Source organism: Bos indicus x Bos taurus, chromosome 19, assembly GCF_003369695.1.
Source record: "Bos indicus x Bos taurus breed Angus x Brahman F1 hybrid chromosome 19, Bos_hybrid_MaternalHap_v2.0, whole genome shotgun sequence".
In the NCBI taxonomy this organism is placed as follows: domain Eukaryota; kingdom Metazoa; phylum Chordata; class Mammalia; order Artiodactyla; family Bovidae; genus Bos; species Bos indicus x Bos taurus.
This window is the reverse complement of record NC_040094.1, coordinates 59506950-59527027: the sequence shown is the minus strand read 5'-3', so window position 1 is coordinate 59527027 and position 20078 is coordinate 59506950. Positions and strand designations below refer to the sequence as shown.

General features: G+C 53.0%; 1 long non-coding RNA gene across 2 annotated transcripts in view; it reads right to left on the bottom strand.

The window, feature by feature from the left end:
* Positions 1-5068, bottom strand: part of LOC113878090 — a 163202-nt gene extending 158134 nt beyond the window's left edge. Inside the window, exon 1 of one of the 2 annotated variants that reach the window (XR_003506909.1) lies at positions 4515-5068. This is a non-coding gene — a long non-coding RNA (uncharacterized LOC113878090). The remainder of the gene's footprint in view (positions 1-4514) is intronic. The other variant, XR_003506908.1, reaches the window with a different exon arrangement.
* Positions 5069-20078: the final 15010 nt, after the last annotated feature.

Sequence of the window (20078 nt, the reverse complement as noted above, 5' to 3'; positions counted from 1 at the left end):
AAGTCAACCAACTCCATGTTTCTTCAAGTGTCCATCTAGGGCAAGGGAGCTTGTTAAAAACGCACATCTCTGGAGCACCGTCCCCGCCCCCCACACACCAAAACAACCTCTAAAGGTGGGGGAGGGTGGGATGGTTGCTAAGAATAATCTTTTTTTTTTTTTAACCAAATTCGCCAAGCAATTCATTTTTTATGCAAACCACAGGGTGCAGGCCAAGGGGACAATCCCTTGGAGCAGCTGATCTGGGAAGAGCTGGCAGGGAGGGCCCTCGAGGAGTCACGGAGCAGGGGAAGAAGGCGGGTGTAGACAGAGGGCTATTCCAGGACTGTTCGGCTCCAGCATCCCGAAGCCCTCTCCCACTGAGACTTCCTGTTATGATCTTCACTGGAGCTGGCTGGTGAGAGAAAATGTCTGCGCCAGGGCACTGGGGTGGGGTGGGGGAGAGGGGATGACCGTCTTTCCGTTTACAAACTATAATAGGAAGGCTGGGAGCATAAGAAAAATCAAGTCTAGGTGACCCTGACAGTAACCGAGAAACTCCATCTGGACGACAGAAACGTGTCTAGTTGAGAGTTAAGTAACCTCAGAACTTCCTCATCCCAAGCAAACATCACCTCCACTCTACGTGCAGGCAACCAGCCGGGCTGGAGAGGACAGCCCGGGTTTGCGTGTGTATTGTTGGAGGAAGCTCTGGGCTGCGGCAGTCTCTGATGCAGGGAGAAGGAACTCTTTCATGGGGCTCCTCAACTCCACACAAGGGCTCTCTTATGCAAAGACGCTGGGCCAGCTTCCATTCACAGCAGTCGCTTCCAAACACCCCTCCAGGCTGGCTCTGCTCACCCCGAAAGAAGAGGGGGACCCCTCCGCAGCCCAAGACAGCTGGACGAAACCCTCAGTCCACCCCGAGGAACGAGCAGAAGTCCGTGTTCCTTTAACCTGCTCGGATCACCGGGAGACTCTGCCTCACTGGGTTGGTTTGCACACTTAGCAGCAGACACACCTGCTGCTCAGGCAGCATGAGTCACCCCCAGGCAGTGCACGCCGGACTGCCCGACGGTGGGGGGTTCTGGGCTTGGCGGCGGGCTCTCACGCAACCCAGATGACATCCTCCACCTCCTCCCCACCCCGCAAGACAGGTCAGGACAGATCAGGCTGTAACCCAATTTCTACTGAAACCTCTCTCTCCCAGGGAAGGTCCACAGAGGAAAGAGAGGGTATACGGGGACGCACCAACCACTCGTGATCAAGAGTCCTCTTCCCTCCACACCCTGAAGGGGCTCATCTGCCCTGCCAGCCATAAATAGGGAGGAGAGGGTGAGTTGTCCTGCGGGAGAAGATGGAACAGACTTCTCAATTTTAAACCTCCAGAATAAAGACGGTCTGACGAGATGCATAGCTTTAGCCCGTGAAGCACAGCACTTATGGTCAATGACCCTGTATTGGATACTTGAGGGCCTCCCTGCTCAGTGGTAAAGAATCCACCTGCAATGCAGGAGCCACAGGAGCCGCAGGTTCAACCCCTGGGCCAGGAAGATCCCCTGGAGATGGAAATGGCAACCCACTCCAGTATTCCTGCCTGAAAAATCCCGAGGACTGAGGAGCCTGCTGGGCTACAGTCCATGGGGTCGCAAAGAGGCAGACACAATTGAGTGACTGAGTTTGTGGGCATTGGACATTTGAAAATTTGCTAAGAGGGTAGCTCTTCTGTTAACTGCTTTTGCTGTCAAGAAATGATAAAATAGTAAATAAGAGGGGGGAAGAAACTTTTGGAGGTGATGAGTATGTTTATGGCATGGATTGTGGTGTCAGTTTCACAGTGTATTTATATGACCAAACTCACCGAGTTTCAGACATGAAACACGTACGGCTTTTTGTATGTCAATCATGCCTCAAGTAAGTCGTTTTTAAAGAAGACAGCCTGCTGAATCACTCTCAACGTTCACGTTTTTACATGACAGCACTTTCTGCCACTCAGGATCCTGAAATGGATCATGGGCCAGAAAAAAAGACATTAGTGGGACAATTGGGAAAATGTGAATGAGGCCTAAAGATGGGTTCAAAGTATCCTATTACTATTAATCCCCACGCTGATCATCTCACTGTGGATCTATAAGATGTTAACACACAAGGAAGCTGGGTGAAGGGTATAAGGGAACTCCATGTATTAGTTTTGCAACTTTCCCAAAAATCTAGACTTCTATCAAAATCGAAAGTTGATAATAGACCTTCCCTGGCGGCTCAATGATGAATCCGCCTGCCAATGCAGGGGACACGGGTTCGATCCCTGATCCCAAGAGGATCCCACACGCGTCGGCAAAACTAAGTCCACGCGCCACAACTACTGAGCCTGTGCCTAGAGCCCAGGAGCCACAACCACTGAGCCCACACGCCCAGAGCCTGTGCTCCGCAGTGAGAACCCCAGGCACCGTACCTAGAGGGTAGCCCCCACTCACAGCAACTAGAGAAAAGCCTGCCCAGCAACGAAGACCCAGCACAGCCACAGATAAATATAAATAAGCAGGTTTTCTAAACAGTAATAATTTGTAAAAGGACAGCATTTTGAATCCAGCTTCCTCGTAAATCTCAATCTCCGGCATTGCTAAAATAATTTCAATCCCAACCCTGAAGGCAAATTTTAAATTACTCTCACAGCCAGTGCGGATCAATTCTTTGCTTCAGGAAAAACAAAAGGCAACGAAACACGGCATTCACCCAGTGAGCACTGTCTGGGCTCCTACTGTATCCTGGCTCCCAGTTGCGGTATTATCCGCAGGCTAAGCGCTGTAGTCTTCCTCCAAGCCCACCTGGTAAAAGTCCACCAAGAAGGGCACTCCTTTTATTTTAGGCATGACTGATTTAGAGCAAAGAGTGACTTCTGGGAATTTTCCAAAGGAAATAATTCAAAATGTGGACAAATCCTTATGTACAAAAGACATTCACCAATGCATGACTTCAAAGGGTAAAAATTTGGAAATACCTCGGTGTCCAACAATGGGAGAATTGTCACGCAAACTATGATTCAGTGTCTGCAGCGAATACAGTCATTATGTGGGGAAATGTTCAAAAAAAAAGCAAGGCGGGGGATAGAGCGGGAACCAACGTTGTATACATTGCAGGGGTTTCAGCAGTGAGAAAACATGTCAAATTGCCAGCATTACTGTGGGAACTGGGTGTTTCCTGAATTTTGCAATTTTTTTTTTTTTGTAGTTTTCTATAAAAGATACAGAAAGGACAGCGGATTACTTTTAAAAATCAGATGGGGATGCAAAGGTGGGCTTCCAGGCCATCAGTGGGACAATTTCAACAGCTCCTCTCCCTGAGAGGGTGGGCAGGACCATAGGGTACACCCTGCACCACGCAGGCAGTACCAGGGACCTGGGTGTGGCCAGAACACTGGCTCCCGGGAGAGGAGCAGAACCAACACATCATCTTTTTTCTTGCAGCGGCGCCTGGTTCTACCACCTTCCCAAGCACGTGCTCACAGGAGGCCCTGGCGCCCAGGGGAGACCTGGACAGCTTCCAAACGTGTTCTATGCAGAGGGGACCACTGGACAGGAAGTGGACCATCACAAACACACTGCAGACAGGGCTGGAGGAGGGAGGGGAAGGAATCGCCCACCGGGGAAAGCATCCCCAGGAAACAGTCTTCAGGAGGCAAGTCACCAGAGTTGAGGGCAAGTGCCAAAGGACAAGGGAAAGGAGGCCCTGTGTTAATCCGTACATCAAGGTGGCCTGGCTCAGTCATTCACTCAACAAACAAGTACTCAGAGCCTACTTGGTGACAAGGCAGGGTGCTGCTCCGAGGCGCCCGCTCAAAAGGAGGAGGAGAGAGGGGAGCTGTGGATGCAGAAGCAGTTTGCTTTCAGTTCAGGACTCAAGACGAAGCACCCCTCCTGAGGCTGGCGCGGAGAGGGGGCGGGGGGGGGGGGACCTCTTCCACTAACAGTCTGCACTGATGGGGGAGGCGGTGGTTAGTAGCATTGGAGGGAATTCCTGACACCTCTCACCCATTCAGTGAACCCCCTGATGGGTGGCGCGGTCCTTGCAGTAAAGCCGCTCTTCGGCGACCAGGACGGGGACCGGAGACATTCCCCACCCCCCACGGGGAGAGGGGAGCCAAGCGCTGCCCCTAGATCGCACTCTGGGTCGCAGGCAAGCAGACGTCGCGAGCTCACCGAGGTAACGGGCCCCGCAGCGCGACGTGCTTAGAAGATAGTAAGCGCCAGGGAGTCGGGCGGGGACCCGGAGGACGCGGACTTCACCCCAGGCCGGGGCCCTGTCCCGCGGGGCGGCCGGTGGCTAGGCGGCATTGGAAGGGCGATAGCCAGGGCGCCCAAGATAGGCCATGACCACCGGGAATCCGCTCCGCCTGGAGGCAAACGATGGCTAAAACGGCCTCTGAGAAGATGTCAATTACAAGAACAAAAATCTCAACCCAGAACCGCAAGACCTTCATAAAGCGACGCAGGGGGTCATATCCTATCCCCTCCTCCCCGAATCGCGGGGAGACTTACCTCCAGGGAAACGACCCGACTATTGGGTAGCACGCACCAATCCACGGATGGAGACGAGGTCGTGGTTCATCAAGCCCGGCAGAGATGCACCAAGTAATCCACGGTAGAGGGCCCGGAGGACCAGTCCCCATTTCCATCCAAGGCCAAAGCGCCGGCCGTCCTGGCCTCGGCGCCGGGGACCCGCGGAGATCGCGCGCAGGTTCGCCGGCCTGGGCTCCCCCAGCTGCGCCCCGCCGATCGCAGCCTGCCTCCCTGCGCTCGGAGAGCACCCAGCTTGGACGCAGCAGCTAGTCTTTCTTCCCTGCTTATCACCAGCGCGACCCCAGGAATCCCCGCCGGGAACCCCTCCGCCAAGCCCGGAAAAGCACCAGGGTCAGAGGCAGTCTGGGCCTCGGGTTTACAGGTGCGCGGGGCCGGGCGGCGTGGGGCGGGCGCCAGGCCGGCAAGAGAGACGCAGGTGAGAAGCGCCGAGGCACGGCTGCCGCTGCAGGGTACAGATTCTCAGAGTCGCAGTTCCGCGCCCGCGCCACCGCGCGCTCTACCAGTGGCCGGACCATCTGGCCCTTATATAGCGGCCGGGGCCGGGGCAGGGCGGGCGGAGCGCGCGAAGGGGGCGGGGCGGGGCCGAACTGCTTCCCGGGAGATGGAGTTCTGTCTAAAAGCCCCAGATGCTGGGAAAGATTGCAGGCGGGAGGAGAAGGGGACGACAGAGGATAAAATGGTTGGATGGCATCACCGACTCAATGGACATGAGTTTGAACGAGCTCCGGGAGTTGGTGATGGACAGGGAGGCCTGGCATGCTGCAGTCCATGGGGTCGCAAAGAGTCAGACACGACTGAGCGACTGAACTGAACTGAACTTCCAGCCAACAAACGCAGAGTACCTTAGGAATGATGGGAGTCCTCCCCTGGGCCTTAACTTCCAAGACCAGGCTGAGATTCCAGCCTCATTGTCAGCTCCCTCTGGTCTAGGCCGGCCTATGTGCATAAAGTGGGACCCGTGTGCAAGCTTAGTCCCCCAGTCATGTGTGACTCCCTCCCACGCTATGGGCTGTAGCATGCCAGGCTCCTCTGTCCATGAGATTCTCCAGGGAAGAATACTGGAGCGGGTTGCCATTTCCTCCTCCAGGGGATCTTGTTGACTCAGGGATTGAATCCGAGTCTTCTACATTGGAAGGCGGATTCTTTCCCACTGAGCCTCCTAGTAAGCCCATAAGGTGGGACATGCCAAGCTAAATTCTGCCCAGGGTGAACCCGTCCAGCCCCACCCTCCACCCCCCAGTAACCCTGGAGTCAGACAAACCTAGCTCGTTGCCACCCTGCTTGCCGTCAGCAAGGTGCTGTGTGACTGTCAGGCTGCAGTTAGTATGTTTGCCTCAGCTTTCTCATTTGGCACAGACAGAGGATATTAACATCTGCTTTCTGGGTTCGATCCCTGGGTTGGGAAGAGTCCCTGGAGAAAAAAATGACTACCCACTCCAGTATTCTGGCCTGGAGAATTCCAAGGACAGAGGAGCCTGGCAGGCTACAGTCCACGGGCTTGCAAAGAGTCGGAGACGACTGAGCGACTTTCCCTTTCATAGGGCTGCAGAGGGAGGTGACCCTACGGGGTAGACTTATCTCCCCATCCGTAACCTTAAGTGATAAACCATTTGCCACCCTGAGGCCCTCCTAGAGTAAACTTTTGGAGCTGCCACTGCCCGTTATTCAGGCTTTGATTTCTGCAGTAGCCTCTCCTTCATTCAACACTTGCATATACTGGGGGGAGGAAAGCAAGAGTCAGGCAGAGGAGGCCAGAGCTATCCCGATAACTGCAGGGACATTAAAGAGACTGCATGGACCGTGGGCAGGGCTTCCTAGGTGGCACAGTGGTAAAGAATCCTCGTGCCAGTGCAGGAGATGCAGGAGACTCGGGCTGGATCCCTAGGTCGGGAAGATCCCCTAGAGCAGGAAATGGCAACCCACCCCAGTATTCCTGCCTGGAAAATCCCATGGATAGAGGAGCCAAGGGGTCCAGAGGGCTGTGTCTGGGCTGATTCTGGAATGAATGGTTAGGAAATAGCTAAACAAAAAGACACTTCTTGGTGGTCTAGTGGTTAAGACTCTGTTCTTCCAATGCAGGGGCCAGGGGTTCGATCCCTGGTTTGGGAAATGAAATCCCACATGCCCTGGGGGCACAGCCAAAAGAATTTTTTTTTAAGAAAAAAGGAAATAAAAAATAGAGGCTGATATAGAAGTGACTAAGGCAAAGGCTAAGATGTGGGAAATAGGCACATGCAGGGGAGATGGCCAGGAAGGGAAGCAGCGTAGCTACACTCTTCTGCGTGAGGACATCAGCGCAGGTGCGAGACAGCATCTCCAGGTAAGATGCAGCTGCCGGCTCAGCTCCTGTGAGGGCAAGAAGCTGCTTGACCCAGAGCCCACATCTTTCCCTGAGAATGCAGTGCCCTCAGAAAGCCCCAGACACCCAGGTGCGACAGCCCAAGGCTTGGGACCCATCTAAGAACATGCCTTTCTCTTTTTCAAAGAACTCACAAAATCATATTCGGCATTGCTCAAAGGGATCCCAGCGTGCGAGCGGTGGGGAAATCAGAGCTTGGGACTGGCCCTGGGCTACTCCGAGGATTAGCAGGAAGCCCTACCCTGATTTCGCAAGAAGTTTTGTGATGCAAACCATTTCAAAGCTCTGGTCCAGATCTTCACCTGAGATGCCCTCCCTTCGGTCCTATCTTCTACTCCAGGGAGCAAGTTAGATGAGTGGGAGATTGATTAAACTGTGCTGGGAAAATGTCTCGGCCTCACCCACTCCTCCTACACACCCCCCAGGAAGCAGGAGGCGCACACTGTGTCTGACTCTTTGTGACCCCACAGACTATAGCCCACCAGGCTCCTCTGTCCATGGGATTCTCCAGGCAAGAATACGGAAGTGGGTTGCCATCTCCTTCTCCAGGGGATCTTCCCAACCCAGGGATAGAACCCATGTCTCCTGCATTGGCAGGTGGATTCTTTGCCACTGAGCCATGAGGGGTACAGACATGTACCACACTGGGATGAGTTTTTTCTCTTTCGCTTTGTGCACCGGGAAGCATGCAGCCTTGACTGCCAGTAGCAGTCATTTGCACCCAAGCCAGTGACCAGCCTCAGGATGAAGGCATCCCTGGTGCCGGCAGAGCTGAAATGAAAGAACAGAGGTCCCCAGTGACATCACTGATCCTCCACTGAACCCACTGGTCCCAGAGTCTGTCTTACCACTAGACATCTTGCTAGGAGAAGAAGTCCGTGTCTTCACCGTTTAAACTCCTGAGTTGTGTCAGGGAGGGTTTGCGTCACTCACCCAGAAGGTGCCTCTGACTAAACAGTCATGTTCACTGCTCCAGGCTGAAGTCTGAATGCCTAGTACCGATTCTGCTGTGTGATCTTGGAGAAGTGACTCAACCTTCCTGGACCTGTTCAGTCCATCTCAAACATGGGGAAAATTTTTCCTGTCCCTCCTTATTTTGCAAGGTGACTTTGAAAACCAGTGCAGGGACTTCCCTGGTAGGCCAGTGGTTAAGACTTCGCCTTCCACTGCAGGGGCTGCGGGTTCAATCCTTGGTCAGGGAGCTTGTCAGACCATGGATGGTCAATTTCAAGATGACTGTCTGAGCTGATTGTGCTGTTTCTGCCTGTAGCCACCCTCCCCATCGCTCCCTACCACCATAAAAGCTCCTGTCCTCTGATCATCAGTGGGGAGGACCGGCCTTTGGACAGGCTTCCACCTGCTCTCCCCAGAAGCCAGCATCCACAATAAAGCAAACTTTCCTTTCTACCCACCTGGCCTCTTTAATGGCTTTGAGTGGTGAGCAGTTGAACCTCACTTTCCGTTACAGACTCTCCAACTCAGAGCATCCGAACCACACTCCTATCCTGCTCCTCAGCTGTGGTCCTTCCCTAGACCCTCTGACTCGGTCCCTCTCCCCAGTTCCATCCTCCTGGTCGCTGCGGGGCCACTTCCCTCCGCTCTCTCCATCGGCTGCTAAGCCCTACAGTATCCTAGGCTTCAGCGTCCCACCCGTCCGGCCTTCTCTCATTTTCCTCTGTTGGACCACTGGCCTCTTCCTCTAACTGGTTTCAACACGGCTAACATCTTCACCTTCAAATGCGTCTGACACCGCATAGCCTGATTCATCTAAAACATACCTCAGCTCTTGATTCATCTGCCCACAACTTAAACAACCCAGCCCCTCCCTGATCCCCTCATGCGCCCTGTGCTAGCCCATCTCGATTTCTCTGTTAAAACTCTTCCTTTGCCTGGAGGACGGACCACCCTCTACTCTTACGTCCTGAAGTCCAGCCTTTCCTCATGTTCCCCAAAGATTCTGACCTTTCCCTTCACCCTCCGAGATATTTTGCTTGTACCTCTCTTAGGAGGGGCTTGCCTGGTGGCTCAGTGGTAAAGAATCCGCCTGCCAATGCGGGAGACTTGGGTTCAATCCCTGGGTTGGGAAGATCCCCTGGAGAAGGGCATGGCTACCCACTCCAGTATGCTTGCCTGAAGAATCCCATGGACAGAGGAGCCTGGTGGGCTACAGCCCGTGAGGTCACAAAGGAGTCAGGCACGACTTAGCGGCTAAAGAACCACCACCTCTCTTGGGGCGTCTGTCCCAATCTGCCTCATATAATCATAAACCCAGGAAAGGGGCTCTTTCCTCTTCCCTTCTACATTGTACACTCGAGGCAGAAGATCACACCGTGTTCAAGTCTGTGGTTGCCCCTCGGGACTAGCTGAGCAGCCGGTTTGATGTAGGTGTTTAATACCCGTGTACAGAATGAACGGATGTGCCTATTGCTTGGGAGATTTTCCACAGGGCAAGTGGGCAATCCATTTCCGGGCCTGCCTCTCTTTCTACTTAATGAGGCAAATCAGCTGTAGCCCCAACGAGCCGCATGCTGCTGGTGGAGCCGATGACTAGGCCCGTAACAGACTTGGGGCTGCTTTATGAAAGCACTCTCCACACAGCTTTATAGCGCAGCCAGGCACACAAGATCGGGAAGAGATAGCTGGAGAGTTATTGGATCATGAAGCGAAGTCGAGACAAGAGGTGCTGTGTTCATCTGCACAGTCAGGGAGACCCAGAGCACAACTGAACCACCCCCGTGCGAAACAGCCGTCCTTGGGCCCCGTGTCATCCACAGCCCACCCAAAAGCATCCCACGAGGTTTGGGGGAGCCTGTGCCCAGGTGCATGGGGTCAGGGAGAAGAGCCCGAGGATCTGAAGTGGGTATAGGTGGGGGGTGGCGGGAGGCAGCCAAGAGGAGAGGAACTGTCAAAAGTGCCATGAATTCAGTGCCCGTCTCTTTCTGCCGCTCTCCCTGGCTCCCGCCCGCCCGCCCATCACCCTGCCTCCTGCACAAGGAGCTATTGAGAAGGGGCAGAACAAACGCGGCCTTATGCGGCTCCCGAGGAGGCTCTGGGTTTGTCCCAGACAGCTGCCTGTAGCACGCTATGGTTACTCATTACCCGGGCTCCCAGGCAGGAAAAGCAGCTAGCTTAATAGACCCGAACTAACCCTCAGCTCAAACACTCGAGCCGTAAATAAATAAATAAGTCAGGTGTACCGGCCTGGGGGAGGGCGGGAGGGGCGGGCGATGGCCGGGCAAGGGGACTCAGGGAGGAGGAGGAGGAGGAAACAAAACGCCTCGGGAAGCAGAGCGGGAGGGGCGGAGGAGGGCGCGCTCCCCTTGGAGGAAGCACAGAGGGGTGTTTGTGCTGCTGGCGCGTCCCCGCCTGCAGAGTGGACTCGGGTCTCAGCTGGCCATTCGCAGAGAAAGAGGACTTTGAGAGGCCAGGCAGGAACGCCCCGTCTCTCCAGCGCCCAGGCCCCCACCCGCCCAGGCGTGGCCTGCTTCTGGAAATGATTATCTGCCGCTCCGTTTGCTGGTGGAGGACAGATGCGGTGAGACCAGGTGTGAGCTTTACCTGCCTCCTGGCTCCCACAGCAAATGGTCTGGTCCACAGTCGTCACAGCTCCCCCTGAACAGGTAGGGAGTATGTGGACAGATAGAGAAGCCTGAGGGATTAGAGGCGGGGCGACAGCTGGCCTAACCCCCGATTTAAAAATATCCATACCAGTGGTTCCTTTCCAGAGGTGACCTCCGTCCCCTCCCACTGGGGACACCAGGCAATGTCTAGAGACAGTTCTGATTGTCACAGTGGAGGGTGGGGCTGGTACCGGCATTTAGTGGTGAGAAGCCAGGATTTGTCTAAACACACTCCAACGCCCAAGACAGCCCCCAGGACACAGAATGCTCCAGCCCCGGGGTCATGGAGCTTGGGAAATCCTGCCCTGGATCTCTGTCTCAGAACCTAATCCGCAGCCCAGGTCCCCTCTCCTTCTGCAGAGGGCATCCATCAGTCCCTTAACCCGTGACAGTTCCAGAAACCCACCCATCCTTCCAGGATGAGGGAGGGAGGGAAATCCTAGACCCACACCCACACGTGCGCGACAGTAACCCATCTCCTTTTGATTAACTCTGGAGACAGAAACCACAGAGGACGTATATCAGTCAAACCAGTGTTTCTGAGTCACTGCCTGACCAGTCAGCAGACTGAAAGTAAAAGTCGCTCAGTTTAGTTCAGTCGCTCAGTTGTGTCCGACTCTTTGCGACCCCATGAACCGCAGCACGCCAGGCCTCCCTGTCCATCACCAACTCCCGGAGTTCTTTCAAACTCATGTCCATGGAGTCACTGATGCCATCCAACCATCTCATCCTCTGTCATCCCCTTCCCCTCCTGCCCTCAATCTTTTCCAGCATCAGGGTTTTTCAAATGAGTCAGCTCTTCGCATCAGGTGGCCAAAGTACTAGAGTTTCAGCTTCGTTAGATCTCCTTGCAGTCCAAGGGATTCTCAAGAGTCTTCTCCAAAGCCACAGTTCAAAAGCATCAATTCTTCAGTGCTCAGCTTTCTTTATAGTCCAACTCTCACATCCATACATGACCACTGGAAAAACCATAGCCCTTGTTGAAAGTCTCTCAGTGGTGTCCAACTCTTTGTGACCCCATGGACTGTAGCCCACCAGGCTCCTCTGTCCATGGAATTCTCCAGGCCAGAATGCTGGAGTGGGTAGCTTATCCCTTCTCCAGGAGATCTTTCCAACCCAGGAATTGAATAGGGGTCTCCTGCATTGCAGGCGGATTCTTTACCAGCTGAGCTACCAGGGAAGCCCAGTTAGCAGTCTGGCAAAGTAATTTCCATAACAAGGTTGCGGGCACCCTTCACTTTGTCTTAGGGTCTCTGCCAGCCTTGACATGTTGAGGGTTTGGGAGGTTGTTTCTGGGTTTTGTTTTCTCCTCACTCTGTTTGTGGCTCACTAGCAGAATGGTCTTACACTAAACCTTCACCCTCCCTGGACCTCAACTTAATAAAGTCAGGGTGGGCAGGGATGGTCCCCAGTCACCGTGTCATGATCACTGCAAAGTTTAATGAGCTCTTTGAAGAGATAAGGGCTTCCCTGGTGGCTCAGGCTGTAAAGAATCTGTCCATAATGTGGGAGACCCAGGTTCTATCCCTGGGTCGGGAAGATCTCCCGAAAGAGAGAATGGCTACCCACTTCAGTATTCTTGCCTGGAGAATTCCATGGACAGAGGAGCCTGGAGGGCTGCAGTCCATGGGGTCACAAAGAGTGGGACATGACTGAACAATAGCAATATAACGGAATAATAAAAGTGCCTACCCCGTGGTTCTAGGAATGAGCACATTCACGTCAAATACCCAGTGCTGGGCGCACAGCAAGCACTCAGCAGATGCTGGCAGCTCTGATTAATGCTCCTGCGTGAGAAAGTTCTTCTTGGAGTCTAACCTCACACTGCCAACTCCCACCCCTGCTTCCCAGAAAGCCATCTCTGCCCACGAATCCTCTGTTGACTTCTGTTGCCTCTCGGTGGAGACGTCAGACCTGCCCGCTGCTGCTGTTCCGGGTCCACCCAGCTCACTCAGGAAGGGACACGGTGATAGGGTCACCAAGCTTCCACCTCGGGGACCCTGAGGTCCGCCCGGGTGGCCCAGCAGACCTCAAAGGAAGACTAGCTGGGGGGCCCCCGACCGAGGCCCGCAGCAGGCGCCTGTCTCCCTCGGTCCCCCAGATGCTGACGGCAACATTATTGCCACAATAAAGCAATGACGGCCACTATCAACACTCAGTCGGCCTCGCCTGCCCTTCACAACCGGTTTGTCAGAGCTGCCCCTCCCTGCCTTGATGTTAGCTTATCTGCTGCTGGAGACACAAGTCTCTGGTTTAACTGTGGCAAATTAATTATTGAACTTCACAGACAGCTCTTCCCCAAACACCTGACAATCACCCCCACTGGCTGCGAGGCGGGATCCTCGGTCACCACGGGTTAGTTCCACTGCCAGAGAGGGATTCAGGGTAGCCGAGAGAAACTCTCTTCCTGCTGGAAGCCTGCCCCAACACTTGCAACCCTGATAAAAAGTGAGTGTGAGTCGCTCTTTTGTGACCCTGTGGACTGTAGCCCGCCAGGCTCCTCTGTCCATGGGATTCTCCAGGCAAGGACACTGAAGTGGGCAGCCATGCCCTCCTCCAGGGGATCTTCCTGACTCAGGGAGCGAACCCAGGTCTGAGCCACCAGGGAAGCGCCCCTGATACCTGCATGAAACAGCAGCATCTTTATAACACAGGCTGAAGCAAACTCTTTGTAAATCGGTAAATGGTGTTGGGCCGCATAACTCACCAGCTTATTTCTGCTGAGCTGTATAAGCTGCTTGCTTGGCTGAGAGCAGATGCTTACTTGGGGTTGCACTGATGAAGGGATACACGAGGAGCCTCTCCAACTCAACCCAGGATACTGAGTAATCACCAAAAGGCACAAAACAGCATCTCTAACTCACCGACTTAACCATCACTCACTGCACTTAGGGCTTCCCTGGTGGCTTAGAGGGTAAAGCATCCACCTGCAACGCAGGAGACCCGGGTTCAATGCCTGAGTCAGGAAGATTCCCTGGAGAAAGCAATGGCACCCCACTCCAGTACTCTTGCCTGGAAAATCCCAAGGACGGAGGAGCCTGGGATGCTGCAGTCCATGGGGTCGCAAAGAGTCGGACACGACTGAGCGACTTCACTTCATTTCACTTCACTGCACTTAGGGGACAGGCACTATCTGAAACCCTTCTTCCGAAGGTCTCTGAGGCTGACACTGTCGTCATTGGTCTCGAGATTACAGCCCAGATACGAAGGGACAAGGAGGTGAAGTCACCTGTCCAAGACCTAAATGAGTAGCCAACCAGGATTCAGACCCAGACAGAGTCCACACGCCTACACATTACAGTACACTGCTTCTTGTGTAGACATCACCCTTACCTACAGGGAACAGGAGACCTGGAGGCCACCACCCACCTCAAGGTCTGGAACGCGACAGGTACCACTGACATTCTTTGCCCTCTCTCCCCCCAGAAGGACGAAAACGCCTGACTTCTGTTTCTTATTCCCTTTCAGAGCAGTCTGACTACGTGTGTATGGATCTCTAAAGACATGTTGCTTAGCTTTGCCTTTGAATCTCATCAAGATGGTATTGGGACTTTGTTGGTGGCCCAGTGGTTAAGAATCCGCCTTCCAATGCAGGGAAAGTGGGTTCCATCCCAGGCTGAGGAATTCAGATCCCGCATGCTGAGGGGCAACTAAGCCTGAGTACCACACCTACTGAGCCGCAACCATGACTAGAGTCCTTGTGCCACAACTAAAGATCCTGCATGATGCAACTAAGACCCAACACAGTCAAAAAAAAAAAAAAAAAGTGATATTTAAAAAAAGATGGTATCATATTCCATGTCACTGGCAAGTCCCTCTACCCAGAAGGGACAAGCCTATTTTCTTATATTTTCTCTCTACCGTTTATGTTTCTCTCCACTTCAACATTCCTGAGCATCGTCCATGCTATTTTATGTTATTCTCTTCTTCCAGTAAGGTGGAAGGCTCTCTACAACAAGGATCATAAGATGGGACCCAGGTTGGACAAAGGGTCTCTGGGCACTTCTGGGCACCCAGGGAATGGCCTTGGGCACCCAGGTCAATATTTCTTGGATGTTTCATGGCCTGCAGGACAACAGTCCAAGACAAGATGGTTAAGGATGGGCCTTGGGGGCTCCCCTGGTGGCTCAGTGGTAAGGAATTCACCTGCCAATGCAGGAGACACGAGTTCGATCCCTGATCTGGGAAGATCCCTCACGCCACAGAGCAGCTAAGCCCAGGCACCACAACTACTGAGCCTGCGCTCTAGAGCCCAGAAGCCATAACTGCTGAAGCCCACTCGGCCCAGAGCCCATGCTCGAAACAAGAGCAGCCATCGCAGTGAGAAGCTGGGCATTGCAACCAAGAGTAGACCCCACTCGCCACAATTAGAGAAAAGCCCTCGCTGCAAACAAGGACCCAGAACAGCCAAAAAGTAAGCAACAAATCAGTAAAAAAAAAAAAAAAGAAGAAGAAGAAGAATGGGCTTCAGATGGTGAATGGACTTTTAGAAAGTGAGTCTTTCCTGCATTTGGATCCCCCAGTAGTAATCAGTTATTAGCACAACTGTGTCATAAACAGCCATGGGCACACTCAGTGTCTCACAGCCACAGTCCTTCATTCCCACATTTGCAGGTCTGCAAGTTGACTGTGGTTCTGCCAATCTGGAAAGGACGCAATTGGGCGACTTGGCTTTAAGTTGCCAGTTGGCTGAGCTTGGATCACCAGGCTATGAGTTGATTCTAGTTTTCTATTGCTGCATTTAGCCAGCCCAACGCTTGGTCACTTAAAAACAAAACAAAACAAAACAAAACAGGGATATCACTGGTGGTTCCGTAGCTAAAACTCTGTGCTTCCAACGTAAGGGTCCTGGGTTTGATACCTGGTCAGGAAGCTAGGGGGCTCAGACAGGAAAACATCTGCCTGCAGAGTAGAAGACCTGGGCTCGATCCTCAGTCAGGAAGATTCCCCTGGAGGATGAAATGGCGACCCGCTCCAGTGTTCTTGCCTGGAGAATGTTATGGACAAGGAGCCTGGCAGGCTACAGTTCATGGGGTCATAAAGAGTCAGACACGACTGAGGAACTAACACTTTCAGGGAACTAGATCCCACAAGCTGCAACTAAGAGCTGCCACAGCCAAATAAAGAAATATTTTAAGTGAAAAAACAACATGTGACCAAGCTCAGCCAATGCAAAGGTATGCAGAGAGACATCAGTCAAGTGCTGAGTGAACCGCAATAAGAGCCAAGAGCCAACCGCAAGGGCCAAATGGACGAGGATGGGGGACACGATGCCACAGAGCACCATGGTCTCCCCAGATCCCTCGGGGAGTCCCAGTTCCAAGGTCTGGGACTGGCCCTCCTGAGTCCTTGTCCTGGATTCTTTCCTCGTCTCAGGGCATTCGAAGGACAAATGCCTTCCGATCAGAATATTTTCCAAATACTCAACATCTGGAAGGACCTGTGACAAAGGACCCCTTTGTGCGGCGGGAAAATGGGCTGTCGATAAAAACAGCACCAGATCCCAGGAGAGCTGGGAATGAAAGGGGCAGAGACACAGCGGGGAGGGCGGGCGTGAGAGCCAGGCCAGCGGGAGGTGCGCCCAGAGGGGGACGATCATTAATGCCAGGCTTGTCCCATGCTTCCCCTTTCTCTTCAGCACCTTAATTACATTAAGGGACATTGAAGAGGCGGTCATGGAGAGGGAGGCAGGCTGGATCTCAGAGGATGTGTGGAGTGGTACAGAGAGACAGGGAAGGGGGAGAGATGGAGGTGTTCCCACAACAATGTTTCTCACATCTGGACAGTGCCAGGCAGAGACACGACGGCTGCTGGAATGTTCAAAGGGGACAGCGTTCTGACTCCATCTCAAGCCAGATGGTTTCCTCACGTCCTCGGAATCGTGTGCAGGTACACGCAGGAACAGTGCACTCGCAGAAGCCTCTGGTCCCTTCGTTCCAGCAGGAGGCCATCCCCTGTGTGCATGTGTGCACGCACGTGCCTGAGGCAGTTAGGATAACTCTGGAGTAACAGAGCACGGAGTGCCATGGGGCTTCCCACCTGTCCTGCAGCAACCGTGCCTCCAACCCAGCCCCCAGGCTGTCCCCAAACCCAACAGGGGCCTGCTCAGTGGAAAGTTCCTCGGAGACGGAAGGTCTGGGATGTCCAAATTCCTATCAAAATGCCAGGCGTGGAGAGCTGTAAGCACACTGCCTTCCTAAAGTATCTGAAGATCTCTGCATGCAGCCCTGGCAGATTCCTGGAGCTGGAATGAATGTCGGGAACCTGGTCACAAATGGACCCCCTGGGTGGCGCTCTCAAATGCAGATTCCCAGGCCCTGTCCAATGAGCAGGACAGCAAAATCCATGAATCTGCATTTGGTAGGCTCTACAGGTGCTTTTGAAAACTTTTACTGAGGTATAGCTGATTCTCAACGTTGATTTCTGTTGCACAGCCAAGTGACTCATGCATACACGCACGTACCTTCTTTCTCATATCGCCTCCACTGTGGTCCATCCCAGGTCGCTGAGTGTAGCTCCCTGTGCTTTGTCGTTTAGCCCTCCTGTATACACTAGTTTGCATCCGCTAAGCCCAGACTCCCACGCCTCCCCTCCCTGCCCCACTTGGTGACTCAGTCTGTTTCAATTCTGCAGATACGCTTGCTTGTGTCGTATCTTAGATTCCACATGTAAGCAGTATCATATGGTACGTGTCTTTCTCTGTCTGGCTGATTTCCCTTAGGATGATCATCTCTGGCTGCATCCATGTCACTGCAAATACAGTTATTCCATCCTTTTTATGGCTGAGTAATATTCCATTGTACATACATACTACATCTTCTTTATCTGTCCATCTATCGATGGACATTTAAGTTCTTTGCATGTCTTGCCTATTGTGAATAGGGCTGCAATGAGCACTAGGGTGCATGGATCTTTTCAAATTGGAGTTTTGTCTGAATATATGCCCAGGAGTGGACTATGGGTGTTTTCTTTTTAATGCACATTCAAATGTAAAAAGTCCTGATCCAAATCATGACCCGTCTTCCAGCAGACCAGCACTGACTAATAAGACACATGCTGTTCGTTCGACCCTTAAACGTCTCTAAGGCTGCACAGTTCTCAGCACTCAGCAGGGCAGGGCGTCGCTGCCTTTCTTTAAAAATGTTATCATGCTGTTTGACTATGTTTCATTTACCTGGTCCTTAATAAAAATAAGATTTTAATTTAAAAAATGATGAGAATGCTTTGGAGCACTTGTGGTAACAACCCAGAAGGTGTAAGAAAAGCACCAACCCAGGTGAAGATCTTCTCTGGCAGGGGAGGGTCAGGCTGGAGGAGTCTCGTGGGAGGTAAGAGATGGTCCCTGCGGTGCGAGCAGGGAGGGAACACAGCCTCCGCTCAACAGGTGAGGGTGTCCCTCGCCCTGCTCCTCCCCATGGAGTTTGACAGAACGAGAGCTCAGGACAGGTTCCAAAGTTTCCCATCCCTAACGATTCACTGCTTTTAGGAGCAGAGGGGCTTCCCCAGTGGCTCAGCAGTAAAGAACCTGCCTACCAAGGCAGGAAACACAAGACACGTGGGTTCCATCCCTGGGTCGGGAAGATCCTCTGGAGGAGGAAACGGCAGCCCACTCCAGTATTCTTGCCTGGGAAATCCCATAGACAGAGGAGGCTGGCGGGCTACAGTCCACAGGGTCGCAGAGAGTTGGACACGGCTGAGCGATTGAGCACAGAGCGCTCGGAAGCCCAGACTAAGAGAAGCGAAGTCAGGGTCCAGGTTCCAGGAGAGTGGAGGGATCACGGCGGCTCCGCTCTGCACGTCTGCTCCTCTAAGCCCAGCCCTAGGGAACAAAGCCAAGATCTTAATCACCCGGCGAAGCTCCGGCACGCTGGGCCTGTGATACACCTGTCTCCACCGTCAGGCAAATGAGCGGGCTTGCAGGCAGGGGCCTGCCCCACCAAACAATGCACCCCTTTGTCCCCGCCCAGGGCTCTCGGGGTCCGCAAGGAAGCCCCATCCATCAGCACCTGTCAGGGCCCTCGCCGCACACAAAGGGACTTATGATCCAGGCAGGGCGCCGGGCCTGCAGCAGGCAGCTCCAGCTGACACGCAAAGTGTCAGTCAGCCTTCCACAGGGCCGGGCGGGGACCCGGGTCCTGGGGGCCGGGCGGCGGGGCGCTAGCTCTCATTCCCAGAAGCCAAGCAGGGCCCGAGAAGGTATCCTTGGATCTCTGACCCATCCTTTCTTAAAACCAGCCCTGAGTCAGCTGTATTAAGAAGAAATCATCTTCCCATTTGAACAGAATTAGCGTCTTACTGTTGTGTGAAACCTGTATAAATCTTAATCATGTTGGATCGGCTCACAGTGCTCCTCAAGTCTACAATGTCCTTCTACTTCTCTGTGCGTTCATTCTATTCATTTTCAAGAGTTTGATATCAAAACTCCAACTAAAAGTATCAGTTTATCTGCTTAAAAAAATAATTGCAATATATAGTGGAACTATATGCAACCTTGTTCTGTACCTCCCAAGTCTCCTGTAAAGGTGTTATCCTGCTTTTGTAATTTAAAAAATAAGAAACCAAGAAGCGATGTTTCTGCACAGAATATATCTAAGCTTAAAGTATACAATATTTATATTTGTTCACTTGATGATTATAAAATATAAGGCTATGAAAATAAAAATAAAAGGAAAGAAAGGAAAATCATCTTCCCATGTGGGCAGAGGGCCGCGCCAGCTACCGGAGCACTCAGGATGGGCACGTGTGCCGGGCACGCCCACCCCCAACCCTACTCACGTGGCCAGCAGTATAAAGTCCCAGAACCCCGCCTGGGAAGGGGAGGATGGAAGTATGACTTCCCGAATGAGATGGCCTACAAACGCCACACCAGCCAGAAAGGTGTCGCTGTGTCCTCTGTAGCTGGAGAGGTGGCAGGCTCTACAGAGGTTTGGGGGGTTCGCGTCCTCTGAGCACCCAGAACTGCCCTCCTGGGAGGCTGCCCGTGTTAGTGTGTGTATTTCTAGACAAGCCCTGCAAACCATTCCCGGCCAGCCCCTTCTTTCCACACTCCATCCACGTGACTGCCAGTCACTTCGGCCAGGAACGCACAAGCATTTTCCTCTGGCAAACCACAGTTCCTTTGCAGAATGCTAGGTTGGCCCTGGCGCTCAGCACAGTGGGAAGGGACAGGAGAGGAGGGCGTGTCCCTCTGGGATGGAGTCGCTGGCACCATCTGCCAGGCCGTGAGGGCAAGGAAAGTTCAGAGCTACCACAAGGGCCGATTCAGCCACAACCCCCGGACCCCGTTTCCTATGCCTACCCCACAGACTTCTTTATGGGAATGAAATGAGATCATGAATCAGTTATGAGAAAAGCAGCGAATCCTTTGGGAATACAGGATGTCTGAGCTCAATCATCAAATTTTACTGTTTTTGACCCAAGGCCACTGCTCAATTTAAAGAGAAGGAATAAGAAATATATAATATTTAAAGTAAATTTTACAGTGTTTCTTTGTGTATGTCTAAAAGACATCCTTTCCTTTTCAAGATGCAGACAGATCTGCTT